The sequence below is a fragment of the Aulonocara stuartgranti genome, assembly GCF_965226115.1.
Source record: "Aulonocara stuartgranti genome assembly, chromosome: 11".
In the NCBI taxonomy this organism is placed as follows: Eukaryota; Metazoa; Chordata; class Actinopteri; order Cichliformes; family Cichlidae; genus Aulonocara; species Aulonocara stuartgranti.
In genome coordinates this window covers 24,979,091-24,999,438 of record NC_138947.1, presented here as the reverse complement: position 1 = coordinate 24,999,438, position 20,348 = coordinate 24,979,091, and the positions used below count along the sequence as shown (strand labels likewise).

At 41.0% G+C, this 20,348-nt stretch overlaps 1 protein-coding gene across 4 annotated transcripts in view; it reads right to left on the bottom strand.

Annotated features, from left to right (window-relative positions):
• The window catches only part of triob (trio Rho guanine nucleotide exchange factor b), a 113,032-nt gene that overhangs the window by 70,367 nt on the left and 22,317 nt on the right, over positions 1–20,348 (bottom strand). The gene's annotated exons all lie outside the window — the stretch shown is intronic.

Below are 20,348 nucleotides of genomic sequence, written 5' to 3'. Positions count from 1 at the left end.
AAACACTTAAATAAGGTAACCCACTTTATAGCACAGCGCGCAAAAAACAACATAAATGTACATTATAATGCTTTTTGTAACTTTGTTCATATCAATGACCACAGACACAGCAGAAGTGGCTCTATGGAACTGGTTAGAGTTAAGGTTGATGTTGTTACTAGTAGCAATTCTGAGGAAGTTAAGACTGGCTGCAGATCTAACTAGTTGCCAAGAAAATCTCTGTTTTAACTATCTGCTTCTTGTATCTTGCAAGCTATTACATTTGCATTATTTTTGAAATAGTCCATTGCTTTAGCACTGAATGTTCAGCCTACTTAGGTTTACTCAGGAATTCCCACAATAGTCAGTGTGTTACACTATGTTGCTGAAATGTCATCCCCTTTGCCTCGCCTCCTCAACAGATGGCACATGGTTAATACCAGGAAGATGGAGCATTTATGTACACACACACACACACACACACACACACACACACACACACACACACACACACCCTCAGTCTCTCTTTCTCCTTCACATGAAAACAGCACGTTTACTGAAGGCAGTATTTTGGTATTTGGTGATAACTGATAAGCATATTTATTCTTCAGGAAATTTCATTATGAGGACTGAAAAGGGCAATAATGCATAGCTGAACGCAATCATGCCATAGTTAGTAAAAGAAAATATACATCAGCCATGATGATATTGACATTTCAGGCTGGTGAATATATGAGTAAGGAGCTGGCGGGTAGGGAGGGGGCTCTGCCTGCACTTTCAGTTTGCTAGTGATGTCATCAGATATTCCTCACGTAGCTCTTAGTCATCTCTCTCACACAAACACATAAGAAATGTAACCGATGCAGTTCATTATCTTAAGTCCCGCCACCACATAAATCACCGCTATCACCTGAACTACAACTGACTCAAGGCGTGATAATGCTATTAGAACTGAGGGCACAGACTATCACATCCAGGATGGCGCTGAAAAATAACAGTCCTGCTTTGCATAAAACGCTTCAATAAGACGCCGTTTGGGGGGCTAAGTTCTGATAAACAGAGCCTAGGGGGTCAAAAAAAGAAATATATAGTAACAACTTTGCACAAACACGGTGCTGCTTTGGCATTTCTAATATAAGCACTTTATCATACTGACTACCAACAGAAACCAACTAATCAGAGAGGCCAGTCTACTGAGTGCTGAATCATGCCAAATTCCCTTCAATAAAAGTCAGTCGTGACAAGTACAAGCCAATATCTCCAGCAGGAGGTAGTGACTTAATATTACTCTAAAAAAAGTGATGGCTTGATGGCACAATTCAGACACTGAGTGACATGCTGTAATGTAGATATATTTCAACACGAGTGCCATTAAACCTGTGATTGCGTCTCCTAAGTTGTTAGTGAGTTATAAGCTGAAGATATGAAGAAACAAGAAACAGGCTATCTTTTAAATGTGCAGTATGACATCACAGGAATAGAGAAGCCAAGTCGGATTTGTGAAAGCATAGAGAAGAATATGAGGACAGAACGACCAGCTGTGACAGCACACACACAGGACTGCAGAAAAGCAAAGAGAAAACAACTAAATAGCTCCTGCAGGTTTAAACAGCTCCTGTAATATTGATTTCAGCCACGGTTTGAAGTCAGGCCTGAGCGGTATCACGTCACCTCTCTGTAGGAAGCGACTGGACTGATTCAAGGATAATGTCACAACCAGCTGACAGAAAATGGGACTGACGTAGCATCAATGGCTTTTTATTGTCTTTCCATTGGTAAGAGGATAGGGAAACCCACATATTTTAAGCCTCCATGCTTCATGTCCTCCTACACCTGTGTGTCTTCTCTTGACTTGCAGATTTTAAAAAAAAACCCATAGTAATAATCATGGAAAGAGTTAACAGAGAGACTTCATTGTGTGTCTTTAGAATAGTGCTTTGTTGCTGGGACTGCATTCACTGAAAATCAGCACTATACAGAGCAAAGGCAAAAAGAAACAATACACCTCTAGCAGGTTTTTGTGTTAGCACATGTGTGCCTTTCCTGTGAAGTGTGCCCCAGACACATTCCTCTCAGTGGTAGTTTATGTAAGATACTGACTCTGGCACGCAGCCAGCACTGACCTCTGTTACACTCCTGCTTTCCCCGCTAAAACTCAAGCTACGCACCTTTCTCAAACACCACAGATCAGACCAGGTCAGCAGAAAGCTGGGCATATATGCACTTAAGCTTTATGTTGAGGACTGTGCTAAGCTAAACAGATCTGCAGTTGTATATTTTAATGCCTAAATACTGATTTTTCAAAATTCGGTGGTGAATTTAACATAAATGCTGCATTGCTTAAAAAAAAAAATCGAGAGCAGCTGGCAGTAAAGAGAAAGTTTCACAGTATGATGGCCTATTACTTATGACATCAGAGCCTCTCCTAATTTTAGTAAACAGTAAGTACTACCCTACACACTGTGATTCATGACATCCCATCACCGCCTCTTGCCACACACACACTGTTGTGTAGTTCTTCAGGCTTTCTAGGGGTGTTTCAAGTTTTTCTTTGGACATTTTCACTCATTTTCAATCCAGTCCTTATACCTGACCAAACCACTTAACACTGAACTGTGAATCATTCAAGCATAAAAAAGGTAACTAAATCAAGGGATTAACCAGTGTTGTGTCTACACATAACAGAAAACGTAGGAAAGAAACAGTTTTAAATTGTATTGCAAAAACACATCATTTGTTTCCATTTCTTCAAAAGAATCTATGAAAAATGTCAAAGACAACACAGTCCAAGCATTTTTTCAACCAACAAGTTGAGTCTTAAACCGCTGTTAGCCAAAACTTATATCTCAGCATGTGTGCAGTATGACTTTAAAAAAATCTGAGGAAACTGGACAAGTGTTGGACAAAAGGTGTGCCAGGCCTAAGAAAAAACATTTCAGCAAATGAACAGCATCTGTAAGTCACGTCCTTATGAAACAGGAATAAATCCTTGACCTGACACACGAACTGAAAAAAGCAGCTGGCCCATCAGTTGATCTTTCTACTGTTGACCGAAGTTCATCATTGGAAGGGAGGCTGTCAAATTACATTTGACTGAAAATCAGTGACAGTAATGAATCCAAGATAAATTTTTTGGTTCAAATGGTCATTGGTATGTGCACAGGAGATCAGCAGTGAGGTACAACAGTGAATGTCTACATCATCATGTCATGGTGGAATTGATGGAATGGAATTATGAACTCAGAAAAGTACCATCAAACTTCGATCCACCATGCAATACTATGAGGAAAAAATCTCATTGGTGAAATGACTTCATTTTGTAACACAACAATTGCTAAAATATTAAAAGGCATATCTTGTTGGTCAAAAACACAACATAGCCTCCCAAGAGCCCAACGTGGGCTCATCTTTGAATGGAAACCAAGAAGCCTGGAGAACTATTCCTGAAGACTAATGAAGAAAGAAATTACTTAAAGCTGTGTTGAAGAATAAAGGTGGTCACACCAAATATTGACTTTCAAGCTTGTTACAATTGTGCAAATGCCGTTTTTCCCTTAAGTACTGTATTTCAAGTTATGTTTACACATTTTTCAATAACTTCCTGCACCCATTTGTACACATTTACAATTTTCCTAGCGAAATATAAAGAAATGGGGGGTGGCTCGAGGCTTTTGCATAGCACTGTATTAAAACAAAAGAAGCACACACACAACAACCTCCTCCTTTCACTACATGCGACCCTTCATTTACAAGTCTACTGAGCATGAAATAAAGCTTTTCAATCAAAGATTCTTTGTTCATAGCGGTCTCATAATGAGTACAATCCATTTTACTGGTGGCGTGCATTCAGCACCCTGTAATATGAATAATGCTTGTCCACAAAATATGCCCTTTATAGTAAGCTTTTTATTATTATAACATATTACAACAATTTAAACAGGAAATAAAGACAAAGGGCCTTAGCAACATATCTCTCCTCAAATCTAGAAAGTATCAGGATATGCCAGGTGATGAATGCGAAACAGAGGATGACAGACATGACAGATCATCTAGACATATGCAATGCATAACAGTTTCTCATTCATTACAGGCAGAAATGTGGGCAGCGACATATGCACTTAAACACTCTCTGTCTCTTTGCGCGTTTGTTTATGGAGACATTGTGCAGACATCCATCAAAGGTGCAAATAACACATAATGTGTGAAATAAGACAATTCTCTGGGTTGCGAGGCGTGCTCTTTGTAGCAATTTGCATTTCCACTACATATTTAGGTCGTGCACTATACTCTGATATTGTTTTACTTTATTTAATTTTTTTAATTTAATGGATATTCAGTGTGGTTCAAAACCATGTAATATTCACGATCCCAACAAGTCATCGCAAATGGCTATCCTGCCCTGAGCCTGGTTCTGCTGGAGGTTTCTTCCTTTCCACTTTCGCCAAGTGCTTACTGATTGGCTGTTCTCTGATTGTTGGGGTTTCCCTGTAATATTGGAGGGTCTTTACCTTACAATGCTTTTGCGCTATATAATTGGAGATTATGTATCGGAATTTCAGAAGCGGGACCACGCCTCCTTCTCCTTCATCTATATAGGTTCCCCCCAGTTCTGCAAACTGTTCATTCTTGTTTACGTGCCCCACCCTCCCTCCCTCCTTGTTCTCAATTCTTTAACTTCTTCACTCCTATTTAGTACATGGGGATCTGTCAGGCCCAGGAGCTGTCGCCAGTCCCCTTCGAGGCCTTCCCCAAACCGCAGCTCAATTCATGTCCAAGCATTCACCTTTACCTACTAAAACGCTGTCAAACCTACAATGAGGACGTGGGCCCAGCTAGTGGAATAAAAGTAAAAATAATTGAATTGAATAGAAGAAAAGGTCAGAGGTGAATGATTTTTCTCTCTTTCTTGCAATCAATAACAAGCAAAAAGCAAAGATGATCTCGTACAGTTTGCTCATTTGTATAATAATGCAAACTGCTGTATGTTTAGTAGTGGCAGCAACTTGGCAAAACTTGTGTTTTCATGTTGCCCGAGGGTCAGTCAACCCTTACAGTTTAGTTGAGCTTAAGACAGAAAATTGCAGCTTGCATTTAACTTCACGTGAGATCTTAACTGAGCCTGTACGTGGGAGTAAAGAGCTTCATGCATGGTTTCAAAACTGTAATGTTTCTGTGATTCCAAAATTCCACAAAGAACATTGCGTTTTCAATCTGTTACTGTTGCTCTGCATGAATTTAGAAAGCAGAGTCGGAGCAAGAGGTGATGACACAGATTCACTCTGTTCAGCCCTTTTTTTTGTCTTTCTAACTCCAAAAGGATTCTGCCCTAAATCCATCAATTCGCGTAGTCATGTAGCAGAAGCATGCCAATCCTTTTCCCTTTGCCCTCCTAACTCCGGGCTGGAAAGACTCACATACTAATCTGAATACACTACTGGAGAACAGATTGTCTTCAGTGTTGTACTAATTCTTCACAGCACAGACTGAGAACATCCTACGTCGTTTCCAATCTGGGTTACAGGCTAGTTTTTAGAAGGCTTTATTGAGATGTAATGGGGGAATGAATGCAGTAAGTTTAGACAGTAATGTAGAAATTCTACGAACCCCCAACCAAAATTGCAACACATGCAGAGATAATTGCAAGCAATTGCTTCACCTACAAGCGCTGTAACAACATCTCATAATCCAAAATGAGCATATGTGCGTCGTCTTTCCACAGAAAGTTGGAAATCACAGCCTCGATGCACAGGGCCAATCCCTTTGATTCCAATCCGTCAGACCACAGGCTAGACTGAACACGGTGCATCTGTGCAGCCTGCCATGCCACATGATGCCAATCCTCTGGCTCATAACCTCGTAACCTCAAACTCAGACCAATTACAAGCCAGGCTAAATGTAGTGCAGTGGAACAGATCAGGCATGCAGCATAATGCTGCAGAAATGCTACAGTACAATTCCACTGGCTGATATCGTGACCATCCCAGCAAAAATTTGATAACGTGCATTCCAGCTGCCAGCGAGGATAACTGTGGTGAGATTCAGAGATTTAGAGCAGCACTTGCTATGAAATGAATTTCATACTAAAAATGTGCACCCAGCATTTTTTCATACAACAATATTTTACCGGACAAATCTAACAAATTACAGCTGTAAGAATGAAAGACTCTTTAAAATTAAGTGGTGACTACGTATGAAGATTTATAATGCAAGAGCAACATGAACTGCAGTGCAGTTCATATGCTTCTTCCATACTTCAGTTCTGGGTCAGAGCCCAGTATGTGACCCTGTGTTAGTGCTAAAAGAGAGAACTGGGAGTCATTTGTTGCACTGCTCAGCATGGTTTGGCTCAGTATATATGCAGCTTTTAGGGAACAGCGCAGACACTGAGGAAGTGTGGGAGCGGATTCATTTATGGGGCCAATATACCCTGTCAGAACAGCTTGTTGGACAGTCCAGAAGCTTTGGAAACTGCCTGACATATATCTAACCCTGTCATTGTTACATATACAGAAAGGCACACTTGTAGCTTTAAAGGTTCTGTATGTGTACGGATGTGTGCTGGTGCTGTTCTGGCTGGTGCTTCACGGTGCAGCAGTGTGACTGACATCCTTTGTGAGCCTCTCAGAATAGTGCTCCCTCAGAGGGACGGATGTGCCAATTTATAAGCTTTTTGGATAAAAGTAAAGAGAACTTTGGCAAAAAGCAGGGCACAGGCCACAGACACTCCATAAACTGTACATAAAGGATGGAAATAGTCACTGTGTTGCCACCCACTAGTCTTGGAAACCTTAACCTTAGGATTTTGTATGCCATTATATTAGCTCTTTAAGAAAGTTTGGGAGAGAGGGCGAGCTGTTACACTATTAGTTAACACTAGCATCCCTGGTTAGCAAGCTGTATCCATAAATGTTGCACAAACACGTATTTGCTAGTCAGTGGAGATTAATATCAATACAACACTAGCAAACTTCAACAGACCATTGGTCACCAATACCGAAACACATTCATCTTGGAAGGGATGTACCACACAGCAAGCCATAGTATTTGTTAGATAATGTCATTAAAAATGTTGTAACATGCACTGACAGCATAAACATGTCCAAGAGGTCCAGCACAGTGAAACAGTGTAAGTGAGACCTGGCAGACAAGCTATACATCAGCATCCTTCTGGAACCTTCTCTCTCTGAATGCATACAATCAAGTTTTGGAGGTTTTTGCAGTATTTTTGATGTATTTAGCCAAAACTGTTCCAGCCAGTATTCTGGCTTACTTTGAGCTAATTGTGTAATTGTGACACTAGGTATGCCATTTGTTTTAAGCTCAATAAGCTCCAAATTTTTATTTTTGAATCAGAGTTGCTTTGCATGATTCACGGTTCAAAATAGCTCTTGCTTAGCCTATACTGGACGCTAGCACAAACCATCAGTTCATCCGCTGTCTGACAAACGCTGCTCCAGGTCCTGTCACTTTAAACAAGCTTTCTTCTAACTGGCTGCCTCTCAGTCTGAAATGCCAGTGAGTGGTTCTGCTGGGCTTACAGACAGAGCTGTAAGTTGGAAATAAAGATATATCTATGACATCATACAGATCTAAGAGTAGAGATAATGTATAGTGTTTAACATGAGCATCCACCATTGCACCACTAGCGCAAAAGTAAGGCAGAAAATTAAAAAAGCACAATAACTCCACAATAACAACAACAACAAAATCTTCAACACGCAGCTTATACAATTCAATACTGAACTATTGCAGGTATTTTTGCAATCTTTTACAACAGGCTTAGAAAAGCATCTTTAAGCTCAGTTAGCACATCCATTCACACATCACCTAGATTTGTCATGTGTCTGCCATATGAAGTTGTCGTGTCGCGCTCTATTTCTGCTCATCCCCCTAGTGTGTAGTGGAGATCAAGCTACCTTTCCCTTCATGTATGAATGTTTGGCCTGGTCTCTATGACAAGCAGGGCAGTCATCATGTCCCTGGTGTGACAACCAGGACTAGGAAGTGAGTGTTGCTCCGTGCAACAGGGTGATAAGATAAAAAACAGCAAACTCTCTCATCGCGCTCTCTCTTGTTCTGCTCCTCTCCCTCTGATTCTCTTTCTAGGCTCTTCAGCTGTAAATCACCTGCATTTATTTATTTTTGCCGCTTTCATTCACACGTCTTCCTCACATACAAAGCCACTTCTAGCAGCCCCTGCCCCACTCCACTCTAATTCTGCGACCTTCATCGGGAGCTGGCAGGGGGCCTGGGGACTGTGGCGAGCTCAACTTTCATCGGGTTTCTCATATTGTTGTTACAGTGTGGCTTACAGCAAAAATAACACTTTGCTCCAACCGCAACCCCTCGACCGGGATATAACCCCTAAACCCAACAGAAAGAGGCCATGAATAAATCATAACAAACTGGAAAGGTAGAATACAAAAAACTAATACCACGCTGTGGCTCTCACACTGTGCTTAAATCTCAAATCTGCAATGTCGCTCCTTCAGATAAAACACGGCTATCATGGATTCTTCTTTTTTTTTCTCATAAATTTTTTAAATGCTGCTCGGCACATTACTACAAACAGCACAATGTTTAAAACAAGCTGAATGAAAACTTAAATGCAACCTTTCAACACAATGTCACTTGCGTAAATAAGTTATTATGGGGATTATCACAGGAAAACCTAAGAGATGACAGACTGAAACTAAATATATGTTAAAGATTAAAAAGTCCCGCTGAATGAACGAGTCATCGTCCAGAACAAACCGCGGGACTAACAGCTCTGTAAAATCATGTCCAAGTCAAACAATACAACAAATACAACTCGACCCCTAATTATAACTCTTATTTAGCAGAGTGTGTGAGCAGTTGAGGGGCAGTGCAAAGATAAACAATGGTCAGCAGTCTTATGCAAGCCAGTGATTGTGCATGTGAAGGCTGTTTCACTGAGCTGTTTGTGAGGGAGGCCGACGAAGGGTACAATCAAAGTTTCAATGCTGGATAATGAACTACTGTGGTCACATCTGTGCACTCATAATAGTGCATCGCTACGCAAAACACTTGCATGCACACTCCTGGAATTATCTTGCAAGTGTAGCACTTTGCAGCGATATATATACGAGGTCTGCAGAACTTGGGAGTGAGCCTGCGGTCATGAGACAACGTGCGCGGCTGTCTGTTTGTATGTGCAGCTGTTTCATTCGCGATCCGGTTAGAATACACCTTGAGAGATTATGTCCTTTATGTGTTCTTATTAAGATGCTACAGCTGTTTCTCTGTTCTGTTCACAGCTCACTGAGTCTGAATAACAACCACAGTGTTTATGTCTCCTCCTTGCTTTGTTCTTTGCACTTTTCATCTCTTGTGTGACGTCCTTTCACTCTGCCTGTCTCCATTCTCACCTCCCTCTGCAGTTTGACTGTATTTGCTTCTGACATACTTGGCATTCCCCTCTGCCTCACTACTAGTAACCCACTGTTTCGGTTTGTTTCTGTTTGGCATTACTTAGTTTAGTCTTAAATCTTGGGGTGTGGGCAAAGTTGCTGCTGAAATAAATGATGCAGGACGACAGCATCAGGTTTTTGATCCAGGCGATGTCAGCAACAGAGGACGGCCTTTTGATTGGAAGCGCTCAGCATTTTGCATCTATCCAGCTTTTATAGGGCAGGAGAGCCATAGCAGAATATATAAATGAGACATCTAAAGTGCTGCAGCATTTAATTTCCCTCAATAACATTCATCAGAACATCACAGTGCACACATACTCATGCTTTTACAGTACTGTTGATCATCGGGCCAAAAGACTAGGTCAGTGCGCTTTACCATACAAAACAAAAGCTCACTCAGTCTCAGGTGCAAAGATTGATCCGAGCGTTGCCTTAGTGTATGTATTTTAAATTAAACTATGCCAGCGGCTTCATATATCCTCCCTCAGCAGGCTCTGTTTGGATCTCACTCTGCTGTGTACCCATCGTGACAAATCGCACCACTTCTCCTAATCGCCTCAGAAGTCATCTACTCAGACACCTGCATTCATTACCCCTACAGGTACTCAGTCTTGTGATTAAACTAGTATGGAGGAAGAAAAAAAAAGATGGTTTTTACTACAAAAAGATGGGTAGCTGTCATTTCTTCTAGTGGCATTAGAGGAATATATTAAGGAACTAAAACCATCCCAAAGCTATGCACAATATGTGAATCTTTCCATCAAGACCAGCTGTACTGGTCAATCTGTTTCAACACATGGCACTGACCCACTGTGGCTGTGCAGACTGACTATTTAGGTATGGTCTTGATTTTCATAATGCACCCTTAACACCCAATAAACAAATATAAGATAGTATTTTCATTTTCTTCCTATTTATATGGTAATATAACTTACAGTTCTTAGTCTCAATCACTCTTGCTACCTACTTAACAGGAAAATGATAACCTTTTCAAGCATCCGACAATGTACACATAGACTCTCTTGTCCCTCCGACTGCCATAAACATCAAAACACAAACCCCTACATCTTGGCTCCTGCGACCTAAAGAGCAACACAGCTCAATAAAACCACAGGCTTAAAAACATAACCTCAGTTAAAAAAAAGTTTAAAAAAAAAAATCTAAATTAAAATCTTCACAATAGTATCATTTAGTGTGCATTTTTTGAACTGGTTTGCTATGCATTCCTATTATTTATTTCTCTTGGGATAAGCTTTGATACAGCTGTATTGCATTAAAGCCATTCTGCACTAATCATGGGACACAAACATCACAACTGACAAAGCATTGTGAGGCCTAATGAGGCTCCTGATCACGAACATTAAATAAGGAGGGAAAATAAATACATCTCTAGAGATCGGAATGAATTTTGGTAAATATCTCTTCGTGGACATTATTATTTTTTAACCACACACCCTGTCTCATCACAGGATTTTGGATAAGCATAACAAAATACATTTATAATAAACAATACTCTACCTGATAGCCTGATCAGGGTTTTTCCAGCCTGGGCGTACTGCCAGCTGTGGTTATCCAGCACTGCCATGGGTAAACTAAATCCAGCAGCAAACCATTCCAATCTATATAGTCCTACACAACATCCTATCAAAATTTACAGTGGCTATCGCCCCTACCCATTCTAGCTTTCTGATTATACCACTGTGGCATGGTGAGGAGGCAACTAAACAGCCGTGCCATATATTGGTCAACGCCCCGCCACCCACTGAGCTGCAGAAAGCCAAAGACACTGCCAGCTCCTTTTTGCCTTCACCAACTGGCTTTTCTTCACTATGTCTCCCCACATGTCACTAACCCCTCCCCAAAACAAGATTTAGTAACAAGTGCTGCTTTGCATTTAATAGTTTCTCCCCACCCTGTGTGCCTGGCTAGGGTTAAGCCAGCCAAACAGTTGTAGCTGGTGGATTTGTGAGTGAAATAGGCTTTAATAATGATTGGTTGTAATCTGCTCTCTGACTAATACTCAGAATCTGTTGCTATGAGCTTTAGCAGTGGCCACCTCAGGGCCCTTAATGTAAATAATGTCCTTCTTGTCATCTCTTCAAGTGTATTTACATACAGTGTGTCTGCTGGGACTTGGATCTTCTTCACCTGATGCAGTTAGTCTTTAAAATTGATTGATGAAGCATGCACACACACTAATAATCAGTTTGTTCATTTGTGTGAAAAGCTTTTATATTTTAGCCCTTGCGTCATGTTAATAAACCTCAAAATAACTGAAGCAACATTGATGCATAAAGTAATTAGCTTGCTGTTTTCCTATTCTATCGGGATGAATTGTATTGATATCCATCCAAACTGTTGCATTTTCTATTTTTTTTACAAATTATAAAGAAAGTTTAGATAAGACTGAAAAATAAGAGGCTCAAAAACACATGAACCAGCAACCAAAAGTGTGCTTAGCGTGCATCAGCATTCAAGCCGCAGCAAAGACTTTATCTAGACATAAAGCATGACACTGAAATTTAGCATGTGCAGACATTTTTGACACAAAAGCCATAAAAAAGACAAGAAATGTGAATACTAACATTCACATCTTTAGTATTCTTTCAGCAGCACTTTCTGGGTGCACCTACCGACTCTGTTAGCTGCCTGATGCGGTTCCGCTGTCAGCCGACCTTTCCTGTCCCTGAGAAAGCCCATGTAGTGCAACCGGAATAACACGGTCAGACTAGCCATATCCAGAGTCACAGATAACAACCCGGGGTCTCATAGGAGCTTCGAAAGGCAGCGATCCTTTCGGTTTCCTCTAACTTGTGGGGAATTTATACCCTCTGAGGTGCTGAATGTGTTCTCTGAGGTTTTGAATTAAATAGTTATCTAAGCGCACAGAACCTGAGGGTTAACTGTGCTTTGTTTTGCTTTAGATCTTCAAGTATTATCTTAGAGCGTGAAAGCTCACAGCGTCTTGTCTCTATGAGCTGAAAGAGAGGTCTGTCCCTGCTGCATGTGAAAGCAAGAAGGCCAGGTCACATATATGTGACTGATCCTGTTGGAATAAATAACTGAGAGGGATTGTCACCTCTCGGTGAGGGAGTCAGTGACATGCTGACAGATGAGTGTGTGTAATAGGTCAGGCTTTTCAAGCTGTAGATATACAACAACCTAACAGCCAATAACATTACCTTCTAGACATGGACTGCGTCGCCTTTCTATAAGTATGCTAATTACAATGAAATGTGTATATGTCAGTATATTAGGTCAATATTAATTGTGTTGTTACACTTTAACAGATAACTGAATACAAAAAGTAAATTATTTGAAGACGGTTATTAGATAAGGTCTCTCATTCAGATTGTTTCCAACTGCAGTTTTTGTATTTCTTATGGATCACATTTCATGCGTTTCAAGCAGAGGGAATACAGAAAAGCAGCAGTTATGAATTTAATTGCTGCACACGCATTTTGTGTCTGTATTAACATTTTGAATGTAATTTTTTCACTGTATCACTTTAGTTAATTAGCTCTCTTTGCCCTTTTGTTTTTATCCTGTCAGTTTCCTTTTCTTCACAACTTGGTTCATTCTTCTTCCCTCACTCGTTTGATAAGCAACGACTGTGACAAGCAGTGTGTCAAACAGGGAGGTAAATCCGTCCAGAACTCCTTTGTGCTTTAATCAAACTATCCTTATTTGGTCCTACTGGAATAATTAATGGTTGTTAAGAGGAAGTGATATATATTTGTATCTTTTATTTCATCTATTTATTCTATAGTTGTATTAACTTTAATGCAGCTTTCATATTTGAAATTTCATTCCTAGTCCTGTGTGCACCCTATTCTGTGTTTGGACTACATATTGTGTGTATTCTTGGCCCACGTGGATCACTACAATGGGAAAGCACTTTGGGTCAGCTTTGGTTATGTTTAAAAATAATAAATAATTAAAAAATAATAATTAAAAGCGACTCAAGCCCAACCAATATATCAACCAGTATTAGTTATTTCCCAATTTATCAGTATTGACATTTATAATCTCAGATAAATGACAATGTAAAAGGTAAAGAAGAGACGGGAGAAACATCCTTCAAGCATCCTTCAAGGGCGTTCTGCTACGTCTTTGTTGGCAACACATCTCAAAAAGAGACCACGAACACCGCAAGCAGATGATAAATGAGAAATCCGTGAATTGTTGTGATATTAAAACAAGAATATTTTTAAACTGTCTTAATCTTAAAAAGGGCTCATAAATACGTACACTTTACAAACGTTAGGAAATACATGTGTTTGAAAGACAAAAAAAAATATCAGCGGATGTTTATCTGTCGGGCTGTAAAAGATGCATACTTGATATATCAGTCATATCTGCCATATTAGGATACTATACCAAGACTAGCAATCCAAAGCTAATTGTGATCTATGTTAATAAGTTGTCACTTAGAGTAGAATTTCATTCATAGAAATGTGTTCACCAAAAGAACTATTCGTGGTAGCTTCCTGTAGCCTTTAAACTGCGTCTCTGTGACCTCCAAACAGACTCCATGTTACATGCTACACAGCTACTGTAGCAGAGAGAGGGAGAGGGAGGGCAAAGGAGAACAGAAAGACCACAAGAGAAGCAGTCACTGGGAGAGGGACTATAAAGAAGATTGAATGTCCTTTTCAGTGCTGAGCGCCCATGTGCATCTGTCTGCTTGCAAACCCACAACAGTACACAGTACGAACTCACTGGGCAGCCAGCTGAGCCGCATCAACACATCAATGAAGCGGGGAGGAGGACGCTTTGTACAGCTCTGGATGCGCCATTCATCAGTTTCCTCTAACCAAACCACCCGATTGTCCCGCTGCACAACAAAAAACAGGCCAATAAAACACAGCAGACCAAATAACACTCGACAAGCAGGGCGCAGGAGGGAGAGAGCGAGAGGGACGAGTGGAGAGAGCTAGCGCCGCTGTGGTCTGATGTGTCACTAACTGCCTCAGAAGAAAGGGGGGCAGAAAAGAGAAAGAGGAGGAGAAAGAGAAAGATAGAAAGAAAGTGCTCGAGACAACACCGTGTCAGCTGTCCCTCATTCATCAAGACAGTTGTGGCCTGAAGCAGATGGGATTTGAAACGATGATGTCAGACGGTGGGAGAGAGAGGTGAGGAGCGGAAGAGAGAGAGAGAGAAAGAGAGAGATGGGGAAGGCACTTGTTTTTCTAAGCTCTTCCAAATCTGATGCTTGAAAATACTTTAATAGTGCAAGTGTACAAATGTGGGTTGCTAAAGTGTAGGAGAGCAAAAGTGGGCCGTCACATGATCGCCACCTACATATTTATCTGATAAAACCATGTGATCCATGCAGATCCATGTTGGTATTTGATTGATACTAGCATGATGGGATCAGTACTTTGTCCTCTAATGTCAGTATGTAGCCAACTGAATTGTATTCAATTATTTTCATTTGAAAATGTAAAAAAATCGATTTCAAACACGAACTATGAAAAATCTTTTTTGTGCTGACTGTCACATCTATTTTATTTACATCCAATATCACATTTCAACAACAGACACTTACCCTTGATTTAAAGAGACAGGTGTGTTTACATCCCAGGTTTTTAAAAACACGCTGAAAAGTGGGGGGGGGGTTGTGGAAAGTAAAAGTGTGTTCATTAAAATGTGCTCAGAATTTGTAAACTGATGATGATTTATCTCAATACAAAATACTGGACACGCGTAATGCACACACACAGTAGGCAATAAGTGCATTCTTGTATGGAACGGCACAGAAAGAAGAACTATCAGATCAGCCGACTCACGACCTGGGCTGACAGCAGCACTAACAGAGCGACAGCTGAGCTCTGATAATAGGATTAATTACTCCTACAAACCTCAGGGACAAAACTAACAATTAACACGTGATGAGCTTTAAAAGCTAGTCATTAGCGCGAGCACCGTGATGACGCTCGACTCTGCACCGGAGACGTCTGGCACACTTCGCTGACATAAAGCTGTGAACGTGACTCTCGGCAAAACATTTTTTAGTAAACAAGCTAAAAAAATAAATAAAGGAATGCTTAAAAGAATCCAGTAGTGGCTTACTGTCCAGTCTTTCCCTTGGTAGCTGCTTTTGGAAAGTAAAAAAACAACAGACAAAATGTGAAATGAAGTGCTGCTGAGAGCTCGCCAACTGGTAATTTCTTTCTGTAAACAGTATCTGTAATGAAAACCTCTAACAGAGCGCCGAATGATAAACAGAGAATCCGGTCCTGCAATTTGTGTCTCAACAAATCCAGCAAAACAGATAAAAACTATCATAGGCGAATCCAGCTTTTTTTTTTTTTTTTTGATGACGTGTGTAAGCACCTGCAGGGCTCCAGTTTGCTAAAAGCAGGATAGTTCCTGTTTACAAGCTCGGCAGTCAGAGTCTGCTCCCAGAGGAAGACACAGAAAGACACGTGTGTGCACATTACTGTTACTAATGTATATCTGTGTGCGTGTGTCAATGTAGTCCAGGGGGAGTTTGCGTGGACTGTTTATGAGCTCCTGTTGCACAGATGCATCACTTTCTCTTCTCCTGTCATCCTTCGCTCCTCTGCAGCCAACTTCCTAAGCACATCCCCTCTCTGTTACCCCTCTCCTATCGCACCGTCGCCCTTCCTTGCCTTTTTTTCCCCAATCCAAAACAGTCTCTCCCAGTCATTTCCAATCATACCCTCCCTCTCCCCATCGCCTCTAACCCTATCCCCCAGTAAGTAGATTTTCACTAGACTTGTCCTCAACAAAGACCAGTGTCCTGTTGAGTACACACACAGCAAACACGGAACTACGGGGCTACAGCAGGAGGCCCCGACCGGGTCCCATGGTTATCCAGTGTTATCACAGCCCTGAAAAACAACTGGCTTAGAAAAACAGGCGCCACCGCACTATCTTATGGAACATCTGACTTATTGTACACGCATGGATACTCAAGTGATGCACAGATTCCCCACAACAGAGTGGTCAATAGTCACCAGGAGGAGAAAAGTGACATGTTTGCTCTCTACTTCAGATAAATGATATAAAAAAACACCAAAAAACACTCTTTTGCATGAGCACAAAGCTACATTTTGCAGTGAAAAAAATACCCGCATGCAGCGAATAAGCAGCACTTACTGGTGGGAGTATATTTGCAACATGCCAATTGATTTACAACAGTGTTTCTACCGAGGGAAAAATTTCACATCAATTCAGACAGTTGAGCAGTCCCAAATCTAATCTCATCTAGATGTTTCCAGGGTTTGTTCAGGCTCCTGACTGTCTCAGTTTGTAACCATCCTCTGAGAGGAAAGGGGGGGTGAGAAAGTAAGGGTGCGAGGAGTAGGGGACGATAAGAGAAAAGACAGAAGAAGACTTCAGGATTTGTTTGTGCCTCCTCATAATTTGCTCTCTTCTAGCCATTTCATTTTTGGTCTTTTATGACTTTGGGGGCCTCAAATTCATGCTCAACTCAGAACCACATCTGCATCCAGACTCCACCCTGACTACATATAGATAGGATGCAACACACAATCATGTACATGCTTTCTGTTTTTAGCAGCGCAACTTCTCCATAGTAAACACAAACACAAACCACACCTATGAACTTAACACGGAGCAGATACGCAGAATTACACGCAAATAACACATAAAATGACAGTATTACTGCAAGAGAAAAAGAGAGAACGAGATGGGGAGGGACAAACACAAGTCCCTGCACTCTTTACACTCACACAGTAAGGGTCACTAGATGCATTTATCAGTTATTCATTGGTAGGAATAAACATATTTTAAAACTGAGAAGATAGCATTTATCCAATTAGTTTCTGGGAGGAAACTCCTTACCAGCAAAAAACAAAGAGATATATCACTTTTTAAGCTCCAACATCTTTTCAACATGAAAGCCATGAATTGGAATTGTTAACTGATTAGTCTTAATCCGCCTAAAGGCACTAATTACAGTGGGCAAGTTAATTATTTTATTTGCATGATTTCTTTAACATCCTGGGCCTACACTCTGGCTGGCATCTTGCTCTTTTTTCCATCTCTAAGCTGAAAGGCTTTTGTACCAAGATGCCATGATGAATAAAATATTCGCCCTTAAAGTATACATTTTAACGTGGAACGCAGCATCCTCAGGGAAAAACTGCGAGTGGCTGAGCGCTTTCGTCTTGAGCTTTAGTATTCAGCTACGGTATTCAGCGTTTGATTTCTGGACGTCATTCAAAAAACACATTTTCATTTAACGCTGGAAGAAAGGAATATCATCAGTCTTGGGTTCGGCAAATTACGTCGACAGTGCTGACAACTTATTACTCTGTCACAGAATACGTGCATCAGCAGCCATGTCGAGAGGGGGGAGAAAATGGAAAAAATTATTTGATTATGTGGCTTTCTGCTTTGAAAATCAGGCGTTTCTGTCTTCAGTTAGCACAGTGCGACTTAAAAACGCTTCTTCCCAAAATTTAAATGAGTAACAGGAAACCAATAGAGCAGGCATTCCCAGCATTAATGGCCCTAATATTCCCATAATCCAGCCGTATAAAACTGTATTGACAAGCAGCTTACATATTAAAAGCTTACAGGTCACTAAACCCTTTTTCTTTCCCCACTGCCAAGAAGGTCACAGCTCGCTGTCTGCTCATGTTTTGATCAATGAGTAATATGAACAGGTTATTTGATATGCCGAGCAGCTACAGGCTAACTTGTTCAGGTGCAAGCAGAAGTTTTTGGTGGCTAATATTAACCACTGTTGGCAAACTTTGAGCATAAATCATTGGCTGATAACTTGACCACCTTGAGTACTCTTTTGTACTTGCACCCCTGGTAAACATTCACCGGTATCCTCTAAGTTGCCACTCTTTAACTAAAAACCTAAAAAAAAATTAATTTAATCACCACCGTGGACTCCAGCTGCTCGCTCAAAGTTCATATCTTCACTTTGAAGTTGGTTCAGCTCTATTACTTGTCTTTTATGTTGAGAACTGCTGGCAAAGTGATATGCTACACCTTTATAGATTTTATATATGGTCTTGCTGGTGGCCACACCCCTTTCTATGTAAACATAACCCTTTGCAAGAGGATAGGCAAGGCCTCGTGACTCACATGCATTCATTAGTTACCCAGCAGACCAAAAATAGGTGGTTGTGACACTGCTGAGAAGTAGCTCTAAGCATAGCTCAGCAGAGTTTAATAGAATCCAAACGCTGCCAATGGAAATAATGCATTTTTTTAATGGGCATTAGGCATATGTTTTGGATTAATCGGCAAAAAAACAAACATAACAATAGATGAACATTTCAAAGCCTGTACTTTTCTTTGCTGTGTTTGAAACAAGTCAGTCTAGCTTTGTTTTATCATATCATACTTACAAGCTTTTACAGACATGATCCAGATGGTCAGTCAGCTGACCAACAAAGCAAGCAGCATGCCAGCGCAGGAGGGATTCCAGCCAGAGGATAGTAGATTGTATAGCCTCTCTCATTTAAAAAAAAAGTTTCAAGTTTCAACAACTAAAGCCGTTACCACCTGGGTTTCTCTCCATTATAAACACTGCTCTACTGAGTGTCAACTCTTATCTTGTGTTGACTCCATATTAGTATAAACCTGCAGGGTATAAACCAATCTAATTCATGAGAAACTGTCGTTATTAGTTCTGCTGCATGTGCTTAAATGCCTGAACTGAACTGTGGAATCACTATAATAGTCCAACTGCCACATTTCTGCAGTGCAACAAACCTTTGACTACAGTATTCCAGCATGAAAATGATCCAGTTCACTGCACAGATGCAACTACTATCAACAAATCCAACACCATGCTCCCACTGCTCACTTGAATGAATGAAGAGAAATTTTAGAACAGGAAATCAAATGTTTTGTCATAAATCATAGATCAGCACTGCTCCTGCAGCAGCTCAAGCATCAAAAAGTGAAATTATGGTCCTTTTGAAAAGGATGGAGCAGGCGTTGCAATGATATTCCTCTGTCCTCGGAGCAGCCAAGCATCCTTTATATCCCTGGAATCAAGCAGCAACCAGCAAGCACACGTATACACCCCCCACCCCCTTCCTGTTCAGCCCCTCCCCCGAGATGGCTATTTCCAGCAAGCAATTGGCTGATGCGCAGGGGGAAGAGGTTGATGGCGAGTGGATGGGTGTTAAGAATGGAAACCCTGACTTCCTATGCTTCAGTGCTCTCCAGGAAAAGGCCGGCTAAGTGACAGAGGACAAGATGATAATGATGTGAGAAGTAAGAATGATATGATGGTGTGGAGGACAGGGAGGAGGCGCGGTGGGATATAAGCTGCTAAAGATGAGCTGCATCATCTAAATTCTAATGAAATACTGTCTGGAATACATCTGTATTTTATTACTATTAACATGAAGTTTTGCAGACAGAGGATTCTGATGAAAAGAGTGGACCTGACGTTAACGGTGCAGGGGGAAAAAAAGTGCAGAGGAACTCACTGCCTGAACATCAGGCCAGATACAGTTCACAACAGATGGAACCAATTAGCAGACAGCACAGCGGTGTAAATTTCTGCATTTAACATGCGTGTTTGTATGTGTCAGGAAAAACCCGATCAGCAGCGCATGGTAATAAGGAAAACAAATATTGATAAAGCTATGAATGACCTAATCCTCAAGGGAATATTGGTCATAGTGTTGGGATGTAGCTGGAGGTGTCTGAATGTCCATAGGTTGTGGAGAGGGAGCGGTAGCTGATCCCAGCTGACAGAGTTAAAAGCAAGGTGCACCATGCACACTCTGACATCCTACAACCAATTTAGAACCACCAAATAACCTGACATGCCTCTCTTTGGACTTTAAGAGAGGGAGAATATGCACAGAAAGGCTCAAGCTGACCTAGAGGTACAAGCAGAAAAGTTCCTGGTGACAGTGATAACCACTGCACCACCCACACGATGGCTCTGAAATCCCTTAA